This window comes from Camelus dromedarius, chromosome 28, assembly GCF_036321535.1.
Source record: "Camelus dromedarius isolate mCamDro1 chromosome 28, mCamDro1.pat, whole genome shotgun sequence".
Taxonomy (NCBI): Eukaryota; Metazoa; Chordata; class Mammalia; order Artiodactyla; family Camelidae; genus Camelus; species Camelus dromedarius.
This window is the reverse complement of record NC_087463.1, coordinates 16737140-16753255: the sequence shown is the minus strand read 5'-3', so window position 1 is coordinate 16753255 and position 16116 is coordinate 16737140. Positions and strand designations below refer to the sequence as shown.

Below are 16116 nucleotides of genomic sequence, written 5' to 3'. Positions count from 1 at the left end.
CAATCTTGGACCAGCCATTCACTTTTAGAGCAGACCTGGTTGGTGCTTCTACAAAGTGGAAATAATAATACCATACTGATTGGGTGCTTTGCTATTTACAAATTGCTTTCCCATATGCTCTCTCATTCTGTCCTCCTGGTAACCCTGTGAATTCAGTATTGTTATCCATATTTTAATTGATGACGAGTCTCAAGCTGACAGAGATTCAGTAACACTCAGAGCTTCTCTTGGGAACAGATAGAACAGAGACTTTAATCCAGTGACAAAATCACCTTCTCAGTGAAGCCGTCTTTGACATCTCCCTCTGTCCAACCCTCGTCCCCCGCCGCTGTGCACACACTCATATACACACACACTTCTTTTTCCAGTAGAAATACAGTCTCTTCCTTTGTTCCCCTTTAGGAGTTCTAAGAGGCATAAGGAAATAATTAGAACACAATTTGTTGTCTCTACAACTAACCAAAAGCAACCTGAAGTGAGGAACCTTGTCTTAATCATTTTTGTATCCTCAAATTTAGCTTAGTGGGAGGTGCTTAGAAAGCCCACCAATACCAACTCGGCACACTTTCGAAAATGCGTCCCAGTGACTTTACTGGGCCGTTAGGATTGAATGAAATAGTTGGCAGGTACTTGGGAAACTTAAAAAAATCATGTAATGATATTATTATTATTGTAATAATTAATATTTTTCAAAAGTAGAGTCTGAAGTAAATATAAAAAATTTTAGCCTTGACCTCTGGCTGAAAAACTCCACGAGTGAGAAAGCAGTTTGATAATATTGTCAGCTACTGTTATTTAGGACATGGATGGATAACACTTGCTCAAATTATAATCATCTGGTTAATAGTAGTACTAAAGTGGCCCATTAAGCAAGGCGGTATTAGTCTGGGAAAGGTGAGTGAATGTGTGTGTGTGTGTGTGCGTGTGTGCATGTGTGCAGTCTTCCTGCAGTTTGAAGAGCGTTATCTGTGAATGAGCAGCGTCAGCTGCTGGTATAGCTGCATTTCTCTAAGGCAAGGAGCTGCTCTTCTCCTATGGGATGATCTTTATTAAGAGCTCCCAAGGTCACAGAGTTAATGACAGAGCTGGGGCTCCTGATCCTTCCTTGCTCAGTGCTATTTTCACTACCCTGCGCTGACCGTGATTGGCAGCCGCTGCCCATACGGTGTGGTTAATGGTTTTACAACTGAGATGAGTGGTATGCAGCTCAATACCTCGTTATAATTAGTCTCCTGAGTCAGCTAATACCCTTCTAATGCAATTTCATGATCTAGATTATTCAGTATTACCCATTCAAGGTATTTTTGGATTTGAAATGATAATTATTTAGTAGAACTGAAGACATTGATACGCTAAAAAACACTTTTGTGGCTTCATAGCTTGTCTTACCATACACATTCATCATGAAGCAGTTGTTTTGGTTAAAAGCATACACACATGCACATTCAAAAAAAATCCAGAATTCCTTTTAATCTACAGATTCTTTATTTTTCTGTAGCATTGAGGTGCAAATCAGATGATGCTTCTAGACTGATTGACTAAGGCCGTTTGAGGTTCTGTGTTACTTTACTTTTGCTTTTGTGTAACACACACATCCATTCTGTCCTTTGAATTTGTGGGTTAATCAGTGACTCTCGGTCATCCTCAGAAGAAATTGGTTCCCTCACTGTCGATGTCTGTCCATTCCTGTCTGTTTCACTATGTCTGTGACTAGAATAGAGGAAAATACACCTCCCACCATCACCTCCAAGGAGAAACAGCCAGAGAAGCAGCCAGTGCTTGTGACAGCATTCGTGAAGATGATGTTGCTGGTCCATTCAGTTGAATCTGACGAATACAGTAGCCTTCCTGTGGGCAAGCTGCCGGGCTAGGTACGGTAGCTGTTTCTAAGAGAAATAAAACCAGTGACTGCTCTCAAGGAGGTTATAATCTGGGAGAGGGGCCTTGATATTTAGCAAAGTAAAAGGTCTATGGCAGAAATGGATAGTGTCTGTTAAAGAATAAAAAATGAAGTGCTGTGGGAGCCCTGGATGGAGAGAGATTATTTTCCATGGAGAAGGGATAGAAGAATGTTCCATGAAAGGCCTGGTGGTTGCGCTGGGTTCTGAAGAATGGGTATTACTTGGATATGGGGGAAAGGGCAGAGGGACCATCAATGGTCAGAGGGGGAGGCCAGGGAACGCACAGGGCGATCTGATGGCCTGCTGTGATTACGGTCAGCCCAAGTACCTGTGACACTCAAAGGACAGACCCCTGGAAAGGTAGGGGGAACCCCGAGGGCCTTGGATGGTGTGTGGAGAAATGTATATGTTTTTCTATAGGCAATGAGGAAGGTGTTGCTTTGGAGCCAGAGAGTGACATCTACAGCTGTGTTTACATCTGAGGGTGGAACGTTTCCGAGGTGGGAGACTGAAGGGATGGGGGCCAGCAGGGAGACTCGCAGTAGCCAAAGCAAGATGTGATAGTGGCCTGGGCCAGGAGTGTGGCAGCTGGACAGGGAAAAGGGGAGCAGAGGTAGAAAAGAATAATAGCATGTGGGTCAGCAGTACATTGAAATATTGAAACACTGTTTTCTGCCTGTCTTGGATGCTGCTGTCCCAACAACTCTCTCTCTCACTCACACACACACATACACGCACAGGCACACCCGTGTAGACACACGTGTGCACGTGTACATGTGCAGTATACACACAGTGAGCTCCTCAGGAGTATGGTTTGAATTTTTTCCCTTTGTGTTTCAGCACCTAGCACGGTGCCAGGCATTTTGTTGGCACTACATAATTGTTGGCTAAATGGGATAAAAAAAACCAATTGATGTACGGCATCAGAGAAAATGAGGAATTGCAAAATATTGATCCTGGCTAGTGTTGGATTTTTGTAGGCAAACTACAGAGATTCTCCTGCATCCCTTATGCTTTGGCATTGGGAAAAAGAGCATGTCTGGGGCTGAAGATGACTTCTGATTATAGAAGTGTCTGAGAAGATGAAAAAATTTGGTGGAGCTGATGGCGGGCACAGCTGGAAAACTTCATGGCTAGAATATATCTCCTCTCTAAGGTCTGAAAAAAATCTCTCATGTGAACTTCAGGACGTTTTATCAGGGTTTCCTTTTAATTCTTTAGAAGGGTTAGGGGACAGAACAGTGGTCCCTCAAAGATGTCCAAGTACTAATCCCAAGTGCTGTGGCTGTGTTAGGTTACACAGCAAAGGGGAATTCGAGGCGCTAATCAGCTGGCATCCTAACAGGGGGATTATCCTGGGTTCTCCACATGGGCTCAGTGTATTCACAAGTGTCCTTAAATGCGGAACAGGGAGACAGAAGAGGCAGAGCAGTGTGATGTGAGGACTCTGCTGGCCGTTGCTGGCCTTGAAGATGGGAGAAGGGGCCATAAGCCATGGAATGGGAGTAAACTCTAGAAGCTGAAAAAGGCGAGGAGCATTTTCCCCGAGATCCCGAACACAGCTTGAAACTTTGATTATATTCTCGTGAGACACTTCAGACTCCTGACCTCAGAACTGTGAGACAATCAACTGGTGCTGTTTTAAGCCACTAAACTTGTGGTAGTTTGTTACAGCTGCAATAGAAGAATAACGAGTGTGCTTACTATTTTGGATTTATTATTATGTATTAGGGTATCTGATGCCCCAGACTGCATGAGCTATGTTGTATGATTTCCTAGATTCAACTACAGAAATATGTTTTGTTATAAAATCCCAAATCTTGGCCTGAATATAATATACGTGACAGCTTTAGTGGTATGAAGGCAGAATGTATGTTATTTGATTGTCTTTCTGTCTGCAATAAGGAGTGATGGTCTTAACTTAAGCTTCCTGTGCGGTCCCTTAGATAGTCCTCCTGGATAGGACACTAGCATCTCCAGTTGTGAAACACAGCATGAATGCACAAAAATCACGATGTGTGTCTATAACCCCTTGTCTGAGTCACCCAGATTGTGCTTTGCTGAAACAAAACAGTCATTTAAAAATCTTCATTTTTATAGTTCACTTCCAATGGCATATCTTTTGGAAGAATGTGTTCTTACTTTCATTACTGTTATTTATATTACAAGTGTCATGTGAGATGATTTAACAAAGCAAAATGATAGTAATAATAAGATGAAATGTATCTCCATGTAGAAAATGTAAGTTGTCAGTAACTTAGGGGGAGTTTCTGTGTTTTAGCAGTGTGCAGGTTTGGGTTTGGCCTATCATTTACTTTTCATGCTTTATCGAAGAAGAGAGTAAATGGCAGGAAAAAAATGTTTGAAATATATTCACTGTTCAATTTGCGTGGACACTCAGCATGACACATATGCATAATGATCACTCCTTATTCATAACAAATCCTTTAAAAGCTGGGCAAGGTGCATGTTATTTTAAAAACCACTAATTCCTAAAATTAGCATGGACTATAAATTAATTTCTGAACATAAGCCTCTGGTAAGTAAGTCCTCACAGATAGCACTACTGCGATTTTTGGTTTTCAACTGCACCAAATGTTAAGAGAACATAAAGCAGCCTAAAAATAAGGTATAAAATAGGATGACTAATTTTATGTGGAGAGGTTTTACAGATGAAAGAAACTCGATTTGCCAGGCCCTTTGTAAGTAAAAACTGTGTGTTATTCTTGACATTATTCTGAAATCCTTAAGCAACAAATAGTTGCGAGAAACGGTTCTAAATATGCTTATTGATAACCTATGAAGGGCAAAATTGTACCTGATTTAAATGAGAGGATTAGTGTTGTATCTGGAAAATTCATAGCCACTCATAACATACTTTTCTTTCATTGACAAAAAAGCATTAAGAAAGTGAGCGGAGTGGAAGGTCCTGGCTGCCCCGGGAGTCTCTCTGTCTGAGTTTGAGTCTTGGCCCGGCTACTTGCCAGTGACCTTGAGCAAGGTCATTTATTTCATCTTGCTGTGCCTGCATTTCCTCATCTGCGAAGTGGGCATGAATAGTACTCCCTACCTCATAGGATTCTTATAAGGATTAAATTAGAAAATCCATGATAATTGTTTGGCACCATCAGGTGATAGTTAGCATACATTAAAGATGATCCACTATTATTAAAGAAAGAGTTACACGTGTGTTTCTATGCATTTTCATATCTTCTTTGTCAAAAAAGGAGATTGAGATAATTGTCTTTATTATCATTTGTATCATTAAAATAAAACCACAGAATTTTCCAATAAAGGGGATCTTAGAGACAGTCAAACTCAGCCCTTTCATTTTATTGTTGAAAAAAACAAGTATAGAGGGCCAAAAGAACTTACCCAAAGTCATGCCATTTTTCTTTTCATGTGAATTCGTGAACCAAATCATCTTTACAGAACCAATCAGTCTGATTCTTGCTCTTGCAAAGGAGTGCAAGCTCTGTCAGTGTGGGCTACACAGAGGGGAGAGAAACAAAGGAACGGAAATTGAAATGTTTTTCACATGAGGGTGGTGTGCACTGAGCCCTCCCATTGAGAATATTTGGACAGAGCCCCTTTTTTCTTATAGGAAAAGTGGTGAGGTCGTGAATCTATCACTGTTTCTATCTTCAAAGGGACCTTAGGCAAGTTCTTCATTTCTTTTGATTGCGTTTTCTCATCTATAAATGTGACATCTGATCAAACTACCTCCTAGTGTGGTCAGGGGCTCAAAACAGATTCAGCTGTGAGAGGTGTACCAGAAAGAGGCTGCAGATGTTACTAAAATTGCCAAAGTGGCCCAAGAAGCAGACGAAGGCAGTTAGAGCTCAGGGTGGGTCCATTTCCTACAACTTCTTGGGGTCAGTTATCTGCATGAGTTCCCTGTTTTGGAACAGAGGCTTTTGGATATGACTTTTTAGCCAGATTAGAGACCATTACGGTAGGAACTTGGAAGCAGAGAAGACAGCAGAATGCGGAAGAGCTGGCTAAGGGTGATGAGGGGTGAGGAATAAGAAATGCGGAAGAGAAGAAGGGAACGATTGCCATCCTAATGGCTGCTTTTTCTGTTTTGTCTCTGATGTATTATAGGTAGAAAGGAATAGAGTAAACAGAGAAGTAAAGAAAATCTAGGAAGAAGAAGATAGCACCACAAACATGCTGTCAAAAGAGCGTTTGTTGCAAGGATTCTTTTTACAGAGGGTGGGAACAACTGTCCAACAAGTGACTATGTGGCTGGGCACCCCGACTGTCAGCTCAATTAGGAGGTACCCAAGGGAAATATTTTTCAATAAACCAAATTTTTCCCCAGTAAGAACTTTGATGTGAGCTTTAGATCAATAGAGAAGATGGATTTATTTTGGAGATCTTACAGGAGAAAAAGGGACAGGACTCTTTGGAGAAATTTGTTGGGATTTTATTTTATGTAGTGGGTTTAGGACTAAAAATTCTCACTATTCTTTCCAGAAATAAAACAGTGGGATTGAAGCAATTGGAGCTTCTTTTGGGATGGTGGTATTTTTGGAAAAGAAAAGGACATATTTGGGGATATAGAACCAAACCCCAGGGAAGATGGAATTAAAACTACACTCCAGGAATTTTTCACTTAAAGAACAAAGAAGGACTACAGCTTGTGTATGAGAAAGCTTGGTGATGCTGATGATGACACCAACAGTAATAATATGTAGCATTTATTACTCGTTTACTATGGGACAGAGATGGTACCTAACATCTGCATACTTCAGATCATTCAAATTGCATCACCCCATTTAAAGTGACTGCTACTACTATCCCCACAGATGAGGAGAGTGAGGCTTATTGAGGTTAACTAATTTTACCAGGGTCTAAAGACAAACGGATTATGGGTGCAGTTTAAGAAATTATTCCAGCAAATATACCGTTAGCAGAAGCTTTTCGGGTGTGGAGAGCAAGGGCACAGCAATGATCTCCTTATACAGATGATGTAGAGTCTTTGTGCGGAAGAAGGGCATGTCTGCAGCTGTTCGGGAGGGCAGCCCAGAATGAAACCGGAAAGGACAGAGCTGGTGCCAGCTGCCCTTACCGATGCAAGGGCGCCACCTAGAGGTGGAAGGCGAGATAATATGAGGGGCCACAGAAAATGCAGGGAAAAAAAGACAGTAGTGGAAGGGCAGCAAATCCCATAGAGATGAATCAGAAGACTGTCAGGGACAGTGCCAGTGAGAAAGTTCCTGCTGAACAAAGGAGCTGGGAATCCTTTGCCCCAGAAAGGGCAGGTCCACAGTGGGAGAAAGGAAAGGAGGGACCTTTGAGAGTCATGAACTGGGGAGACCCAAGACAATGAGCATGATTAATCGGTGGAACATGGGACCCTAATCCTCGAGCTGAGAATAAAGGAGAGGAGAAAGAGGAGAAGAGGGAGGAAGCCTTGGGAACCTAAGAAAAGTCATCTGTGCCTTTCGCAGTCTCTAAGGCAACTAACTCAGGAAAGTAGGACCTTAGTGAAGCCAGCTCCCAGAGGCGACACCAGGCGAGGTGTGGAATAAGGACAGGGTTCAACAACCGGGCATTCTTGCATATTAAATAATTAGACCTGTGGTTTGATAATACTTGTCAATAGGATTAAGTTTACAGTTAGGGATGGGCTGGTGAGGTTTGGAGTTAAGAGTTAAGTCAATGACTGCTCCAAAGGTGCATGAGCCGAAATCTGGGATGGAGGCTCTGTGACAGTGAACTTCAACCAAGGGAGAAAGGTCAGGTTTGTAAACGTATTGAATACTGAACTGTATCTCAGGGGAAAAATAGAGAGCTGGAATTGAAAACAGAGAGCGACCAATGGAGATTAGGATTGAGTCAATGTGGGGAAATAGACTGAAGTATTTCTCTCTCCCTCTTTCTCTTTCTCTCTACACATACACAACTACACCCACAATAATAACAGGTAACATTGACTGAGTGCCTGCAGTGCTCCAGGAACTGTTTTAAGTCGCAGGTGCTAACTCCTGTATTCCTCCCACCAATCCTACAGGTGAACTGTTACTATTCTTCATAAGGACGGAGGCACCAACACCAGAGAGGTATTGTGACATGCCCAAGGTTCCACAGGGAATAAGAGATAAACAGGAATTTGAACCCAAGTGCTCTGATTTCAGAGCTTATGCCCTTTACCACTAAACCATTCTGTTTCTCAGTGCACACTTACACACCTAACTGCAGGCCAGAATGGATTGCCATAATGATGGATGACTCCTCAAAATCCACAGTTGTATATATAACAAAAATACATAAATTGTGACTGCAAAGTGAGCAGGGGTTCTTTGGGTCTGTCTTTCTCTTGGCTGCATTAGCTGGGCAATTGCATTAGTTATCAGTAGGCACACAACAAATTATCCCCAACTTAGTGACTTAAAACAACAAATATTTATTATGTCAGTTTTAATGCATCAGGAAGCCAGAAGTGGCTTTACTGGGTCTGGTTCAGAGTCTCTCCTGAGGTGAGAATTACACCGTTGGCTGGGGCTGCTGTCGTCTCAAGACTGTGCTGGGGGACTATTTGTTTCCAAGCTCACTCGTGTGGCTACATCCCAGCAAGGGCCTCTCCGCAGGCTGCCTCAGGCAGCTGCCTTCTCTTTCCCCAAGACTGCTTCACGACATGGCAGCTGGCTTCCACCAGAGCCAGCGATTCAAGAGCAAGACCAACAGAGAGTGTAGGTGGCACCCTTTTTATGACCTAACCTCCTTCACTTTTACTGTATTCTTTCAGTTAGAAGCGAGCTGCTAAATTGAGCCCGCACTCAAGGGAGGAAATTACACAAGGTCTTGAACACCTGGAGGGGGGTCGCTGGGGAACATCTCGGCTACCACCATAATCACATCCCCTTCTTGGTGCTCCCTCCTCTTCCTGTGCCTCCAGCTCCACTTTTCTCTCTTTCTCTCCCCACACTGAGGGTGGCCATTAAGGCTTCTTTAATAACTTCTCTTTTTCTGCCCACCCCTTTGCTCTGTCCTTGTATGTCTTTTTGTTTTTTTTTTAATTTTCACACTTTGTGTACTACTCAGTTGATATCCTACAGGCCTGTGGCTCCCAACATAAACTCACTCCTAGATTTTTTTTTAATCCTTAGCTCTGACCTCGTCTTGAGCCCCGACCTGATTCACTGCCTGCTGGACACCTTAGCCTGTTCCATAGCCAGTCTGGCTAAAGAGACCAAGTTCATCACTCACATTTTCTCTCCCACTAGTTTTCTCTGTCTCTGAGAATGGCCCAACTGTTCACCGAGTTGCACAAGTCAGAAATCCAAGAGACACTCCTGGAGTGCTTTCTTCTCAGTCATCTTCAATGCCTAGTCAGGTATTATGGTCTGTTCAACCTAATTCCTAATTGTTACTTGAAGTTATACCCACTTTTCTATCCTCACAACTACCTATCCCAATTAAGGTCCTCTTCATTTCTTTTGTGGGTTATTAAAATATTAAAATAGTCTTCTTTAAGGACTCCCTACTACATTTCATCTCTCCTCAAAACAGTTATCTCCAAAAGGCAAATTTGATCAAGTCCCTCTTCTATAAATGACTGTATGCTGGCTTTCCATCACCTACAGAATGATCTCTGAAAGAGATCCTGGTATGGAAGAACCCTGGGCTGTAGAATTAGACATAGTGGTTCAGTCCAGCTTCCACCATTGATTAGTTGACTGAAGTTGGATACACTTTAAAAAATCTTTGAGCCTCAGTTTGTTCATCCATAAAATGGAAATAATGCCTTCATTGCAAAGCTGGTGAAGTGAGATAAACGGCTGGATTGTTCACAGATGGGGGCTGTTGTTGCTAATGGGCTGGCTGCATGGTTAGCTTTATCTTTGTTAAGGCAAATAGCACATGCAGTTCCCTGAATGCACCATCCTCATTCCCTCCACTCATCTTTGACTTTGAACATGATTTTGTTTTTCTGCTTGGAACGCTCTCTCCCATCCATTTTCCCACTCACTCTGTGGCTTGCTGATTGGTAAACTCTGGCTTCTCCCTCAACACGTCACCTCCTCTTCTTTTGGGACCTCTTTGATCACTTCTTACTAATGGAGACCTCTTGGACCTACCTCTGTGGTGGTGTGTGCTTCATTGGATGCAGTTGTTTCTTTGCACACCAACTGCACAATGAATGTTGAAACTGCGAGTGTGGACAGTAAGTCTCTTCATTATCTGTATATCCCAGTTACCTCATACAGCATCTCTTGGACAGAGATAGTAAATCGGTATTTTTTGGAAAAACATTTCCTAACCTCTGAATGAATACTGCTTTTTTTCCTTATAATTCAAAGATAATAGCCAAATTAATTTGTAGAGTCTGGAAAATTTAGCTGAGATCTTTGGTGGAGGAATAAGTTCACTTTAGAATACGTTGAATTTTTTTTAAAGCAAAAACTATTTTAAAAGATCATGAAAGGGTGGAATATGTCTTAATTAAGCAAGAGAGAGAATGTTTATAAGATAGGATGAGACTAAAGGCTTTCAAAGAAGAAATTTATTTGTATAAGAAAACAATGAAGAAATTAGAGCATGAAGAACAGGAATCAAAGAACAGTAAAGGAAAATTTATCTGTAGGATGAAGTTGATTGAGAAAGAAGTCAGGCAATAGCAAATCCATCTGATTTGAAAGCAGAGAAGGGGGTCCTTGACTGGAGAGGAAAACAAATAGATCAGATGGTGCTGAAAGAGTTAGTAATGTGAGTAATGAAGTGCTTTTAAGAAGTGTTTTTAGAGTAGGAAGAGCTGCACTCTGAGATTAAAGGGTTGTGGAGAAATGATGGAAGGAAAGACCAGAGAAGTAAAGCAGTTAATGGCAAAGAAATCTTCAGCCTCTGAAAGTGGGGAAGAGGTGGAGTCTCCATCGGAGGGAGGGTCAGCTGGACTTTGTCCTGATTCAGGTTCCTTGAGAGGCCCCTGCTTTGGAGGATTTTCCTGGTCATCCCACTGTTTTTACTGCTTAAGCCCAGATCACTCCATAAAGTCAGGCTCACATACTCTGGGCTTGAAGCACGGGCATAATCCCCAAGAGAGAATGACCTAAGAGGGTCTGAGTATGTGAAGGTGTGTGTATGAGTGCTTTAAAGGAAGCCAGTTAGTTTCTTGCCGTTGAAACAGGGCTACAAAGAACATTACTGATACCATCTTTTGAAATATCATTTACTGTCAGCTCAGAGTTATCCATGTGATCAAGTTCTGAGGGATGGCAAACAATTCTAACTTAGATGGCTTCTTTCTGCACTTTTGAAGCCTGGGTGAACAGGTGGCAGTTCTTCATGGCCCGCGGGAGAGGAGTGAGATGACCTGCAGGAAGGAGAGGGATAAGGCAGGTAGCAAGATGTGATTTCATCGATGCTTCCAATGCTGATTACACAAAATTTGTGGGAGAATTCTGCCTACCGGAAAGCTTAGCAATGCCAAAGAGTGTTAAACAGGTTTCTAAGCACTTCCACGGGTCTTGTTTATGTGGCGGCAGACAGATGACTGATGTTGGTCTGAGGGAGGAAGCAAAGGAAAGTGCCAAAGGGAGGAATTTTACTAGGTTTAGACTGAGAACAACTTTTGGATGTAGTGAACACAGTTTTTCTTTAAGATCATTCGAAGCTGTGGGTGCCGGCCAAGTTCCTGTAACGTATGAAGAGTCTTCACAGACGGGGAAGGCATCCATCTTTACTCTCAATGGCGGAGAGGGAAAAAATCGCAGGTATAAGAGGTGTGTCATAGCCCTTGTCATAGTGTGGATTTTAGACTTTTTTTCAGGGATCAAAAGCCATAGAGATAACCAGTTATCTCATATAAGGCTAGTAGATTGTAAAGGTGTAAAAGAAATATCAGGTAGCCTAAATCCCATATTAACATGGCCAATGTCCCACTGGTAATAAGAAAAAAAAAGGAGTCAGTATTTGAAATGTAAGAATTATGTCAGGAAAACTGACTGTGTGATCCTCAAAGGGAAAAGTCCTAAAAGTGTAAGAAAAAGGAAAGTGTTGAAAATTCATTCAACAAGGGCAAGGAAAGTAGGAGTTTGGGCATGTAGTTTAGAGTGATTAAAGAGGCAAAATTAAATAGAAATGGAAATAAAGATGTAGAAGAAATAAATATTGGACATTCACATGCCATTATTAGAGAACACGTATTTAATTTTGTTGAAAATTTCATGTTGAGCTCTGTGGGAAATCTGGGCAAATTTAATGGCACATTTTGCTACAGGCATAAGTAGTGGTGAGTTGCTACCGGATTTTGTATGATTGTTTGTTAGGGGAGGGGGATGCGATAACTAGGGGCACATTTCTTGTCTTACCTGCATGGCAGAAAGGAATGTCTGCAGGAGAACAAATGTTTTGGCAAGCAGGAAGAGACAGGCGACTAGAGGGATGTGGCGAGGGAGACAATGGAACAGGGAGATAGAGGCTAAATGTCTTAAACGGAAAGCCAGCAAAGTTTCACAAAGAAGTATCAAAGAAAGTTTGCACTTACAAGACAGAAATTGAGGGATTTAGACTGAGAACATTCAAATCAGCCTTAAAAAGCTTCAGGAAATAGAAAAACTAGGGCAAAGAGTCGGCGTCGTAGACGTTGTTTTATACAGCAGGTTTCTGCAGGAAGCCGGTGTCATATTCCCGAGGAGATCCCATTCACCCAGCAAGAGTGTCCGGAGGAAGCGACAACAACATCCTGTCTCCCCAAATATCACACAGCAAAATATTGGGTTTTTTTTATATCAGCAGGCAAGATTATCAGGGAAAGAAGAGGCCAATAGATGTGACCAAAAGGTTTCTTTTTCAAGAGAAAGAGCCTGAGAACAAGATCTGAGGTGGTAACATCGCTTTAGCCCAGTATTACTTAAATGTGGAAGACTATGAGTGATTTATTAGACTCTAAACATACTAGTAAGATGGAGAAAACAAACAGAAAAGTACAGATAGAACAAATGATGAATTACATAAAATGGAATATAAGCAGACTGAGTTTGTAAAAAATTATGCAGCATATTTCTAGAAATACAGTTTGGGGAAAATATAAATTGGTAAATTGTATATGAATTATTTTTTATAATTTAGCTAGTGATAGGAAATTCAGGGAGTTATTTAAATAAAAAACACAAACACAAGGAATTCTCTAATATTTGGATGTCCAGGGCTCCTAGCCCCGTATGGATCCCCACATGATAACATTTTTGTGATTAGATATGCTTAAAAGTAAAATTTTTCTAACCGTAATTTTAATTAGGTTTCTCTGAAAACTCAGGCATGATCTAGGATGGCTGGAGATGCAGCGTGCCACTCAGGAGACTCCAAGAGACCTGTCAAAGTTAGACATAAATAGAAAAAAATGAGTGACCATTTCTGTAACGCATACTTGATCTATGTGTCAAGCCAAAATAACAAACAACAACAAAATCCTGTCAACCAGATATTTCATTTCTATGACACCCAGACTCATTTTTTCCCCCACTGGAATTAGAGTATTTTTGTCTTCACTTGGAAATGTGCTCTAGTGGTTGGATTATGCCAAAACAAACAAACAGTTAAAACCCACTAGAAAGTTTGTTCCTTTATTAATATAGTCAATAGTAACGTCTATTAAGAACAAACAATGGGCTCCAGTTTGGATAGACTTTATGAGAATAAGTAGTTGAAAACTGAAGCATCTTAAGAAGATACCGTGTCTAGGAGGACGGGCCTCGGATAATACGAACACAAGCTGATGGTACGTTTGTGACTTCTGGTAAGCGTTGGGGATGACTAGACAGCTTACCATCCAGAGTGAGCAGGCATATGCACCTGCCGGCTGTTATCACTAAACCAGCTCTTCTCCCCCAAGCCTGCAGAGCTGCAGGTCAGCCGGCTGCAGGACCAGGAGCTAGCTGGAAGAATCCTGGGCTGCTATCTTGTGGCGGTTGTTGGCTGAATCTGTTGCTCTGGTCTCAGGGCTATTCAGTAACAGGGAGCATCTCTTAACAAACCAGCTGGTGGACTGCGAATCTGGCTACCTCAGGAAATGCATGCTTAGCATGCCAGGGCACTGTGTGTGGTCACCCTGGAGAATGTGAAATTCAGCGACAGCACGTTCCTTCACCCACCGTTGGTGTGAATGATCGGGCAGGGCGCTAGGGCCCTGAGGAGCATCTCCAGCCTCATCCAAACCAGGCACACCATGTAGATTGTCTGTCACCATCAGTTGCCTCTTTCAGTTGGACTTGGTCACTCAGATTGAACTTCTGGCATTGTTAGAAAAGGCCAAATCCTGTTTATTTTATCTGTTTTTAAGAGAGAAATAGAAAGAAAGAGAAACTGGGAGAAAAATCAGTCTTTTCAATAAACCTGAAGTTCGTGTTGAAATACAAGGATAGCAGCAATAACTACAGAGCTCTGCAGAAATCAAAATTTTATTGTAATTCCTCCAAAAAGTAATCACTCAAAATCCTTTTGTGCATCTTTTCAGGATATAGAATTTGGGGCATTCACACGAAAGAGTCACCAATCTTTAAAGAATAAAGGATTACTGCGACAGGGACAGGAGAAACAGCAAATAATGAATATGATTAACACATTAGCTGATATTTTTTTCTATGTACCCTGGAAATATTGCCAATCGGTACATCTCTCTTGCTGGTGAAACAGATGAATGTGATATTACAACACCCATCGCTGCCCAGCAATGATTGCCCTACATTGTTGTGTTCTCTCTCAGAGCACTAGGCAAGGATTTTTCATTAAATGCATCATTTACAGCTTGCTGCAGTGGTTCCACAAAGTCAATACAGATCCTTAACAGAAAGCAAAGAATGAAGCGTGTGAGAGAGAAAGAGAGACAGGGTGTAGGTCCAGTAGTCGTCAGGAGCCCTGGGCGTGCATTCCTCCCATCCCAGGCTAACTGCCAGCAGCTTTGATCGCAAGCAGAGGGGAAAGGCCTCATATCTGTCTACCGTGATGTGGGCTCCCTTGACAGTGGGGTTCTGGATCTGGGAGAACAGTGGGAAAGAGCAAGCAAGTACAGTTTGGAGGGGAGTTAGCAGACCAGCTAGGACTTTCTCATCACATTTCATCCCCAAGGTAACAGGAAGTATTTTGCTAAAACGGAATAAAATGACCGTGAATGACTCCTAGCCAGCAATTATCAAGACCCACTGAAAGGAGAGGCATAGTGACGTTCCCTTTTCAAGCATAATTTGGGCATCAGTCCATGAAAATGTGTGATGGTTTAAGCTGACGTTTTATGAGCGAATTTGCTTTAACTGGTCAGAGTTCTGTAAAATGATGCCAAGTATACATCAGTGCCTCAGATGATAATCCACTTATTTCAGGAGCAATTTCTGGATCCCTACTATGTGCCAGACACTGTGTGAGGGAGGAGGGAGTAAAAATAAGTAAGAAGCAGTCACTGTCCTCCAGAAACTTGGGGTTGAGCTAGAAAACTATCACAAGGCTAAAACCATAGGAACAAGGCACGTGTCAAGAATTCCTGACAAATAACTGTATTAAGGTAAATGTTGTGTTTACAAGGACCGAGTTGTATCAGAAACTCAGGAAATTTAATTCATCAATAAAGTATGTCTTAATAGAAGGGAAAACTCACTTGTGATTATTATTATCATAATTGTGCTTTATATAGCCTGGTCTATTTATAAAAATGAAACCAAGAGTTTTCTTCTACAAATACTTTGAAATGTTTTAATGATTTTAGTTGACTGTGTTGGTAATATAGCAGGCCAAGTAAGCTAACTGTGAGTTCAAGGAGAAGAGAAGTAGGTGTCACCCCCATGGAAATTAGTCCGAAGACCTTGAGTTCATTCCTGCTCGTTCAGTCTTTTCAGTTTGGTTTGCTTCAGAATCTGCTTGGGAAGGATTCCTGAACGTGTCCATAAGGAAAAATGCTTCCTAGGATACCATGTTTTTAGGGCAGTTTTTCTCCTCTTTTTCAATAACTCTTGGTGGTTTAGAAAACAGTATGAAGGGACAAACCCATGGAGTATTTATGGAGAAAGAGAGGACACCAGGAAAATATCATTTTAAAATAAAAATCTTTCACCAGCACAGATTTACTTTTCCAATGGGTTCCGGCCCCAGCAGCCAAGGCATCAGTGAATCTCTAAGAGAGATTGGGTTCCACGGGTGCCTTCAGTGCTTTCTACTTGGCCCTGGTTTCTGAGAATTTACGAGAAAGTCGAGGGAGCACTCTGGTGAGTAGCCTATCTGA

At 41.8% G+C, this 16116-nt stretch overlaps 1 long non-coding RNA gene across 1 annotated transcript in view; it reads left to right on the top strand.

The window, feature by feature from the left end:
- The window catches only part of LOC105088992 (uncharacterized), a 723199-nt gene that overhangs the window by 319510 nt on the left and 387573 nt on the right, over positions 1–16116 (top strand). The gene's annotated exons all lie outside the window — the stretch shown is intronic.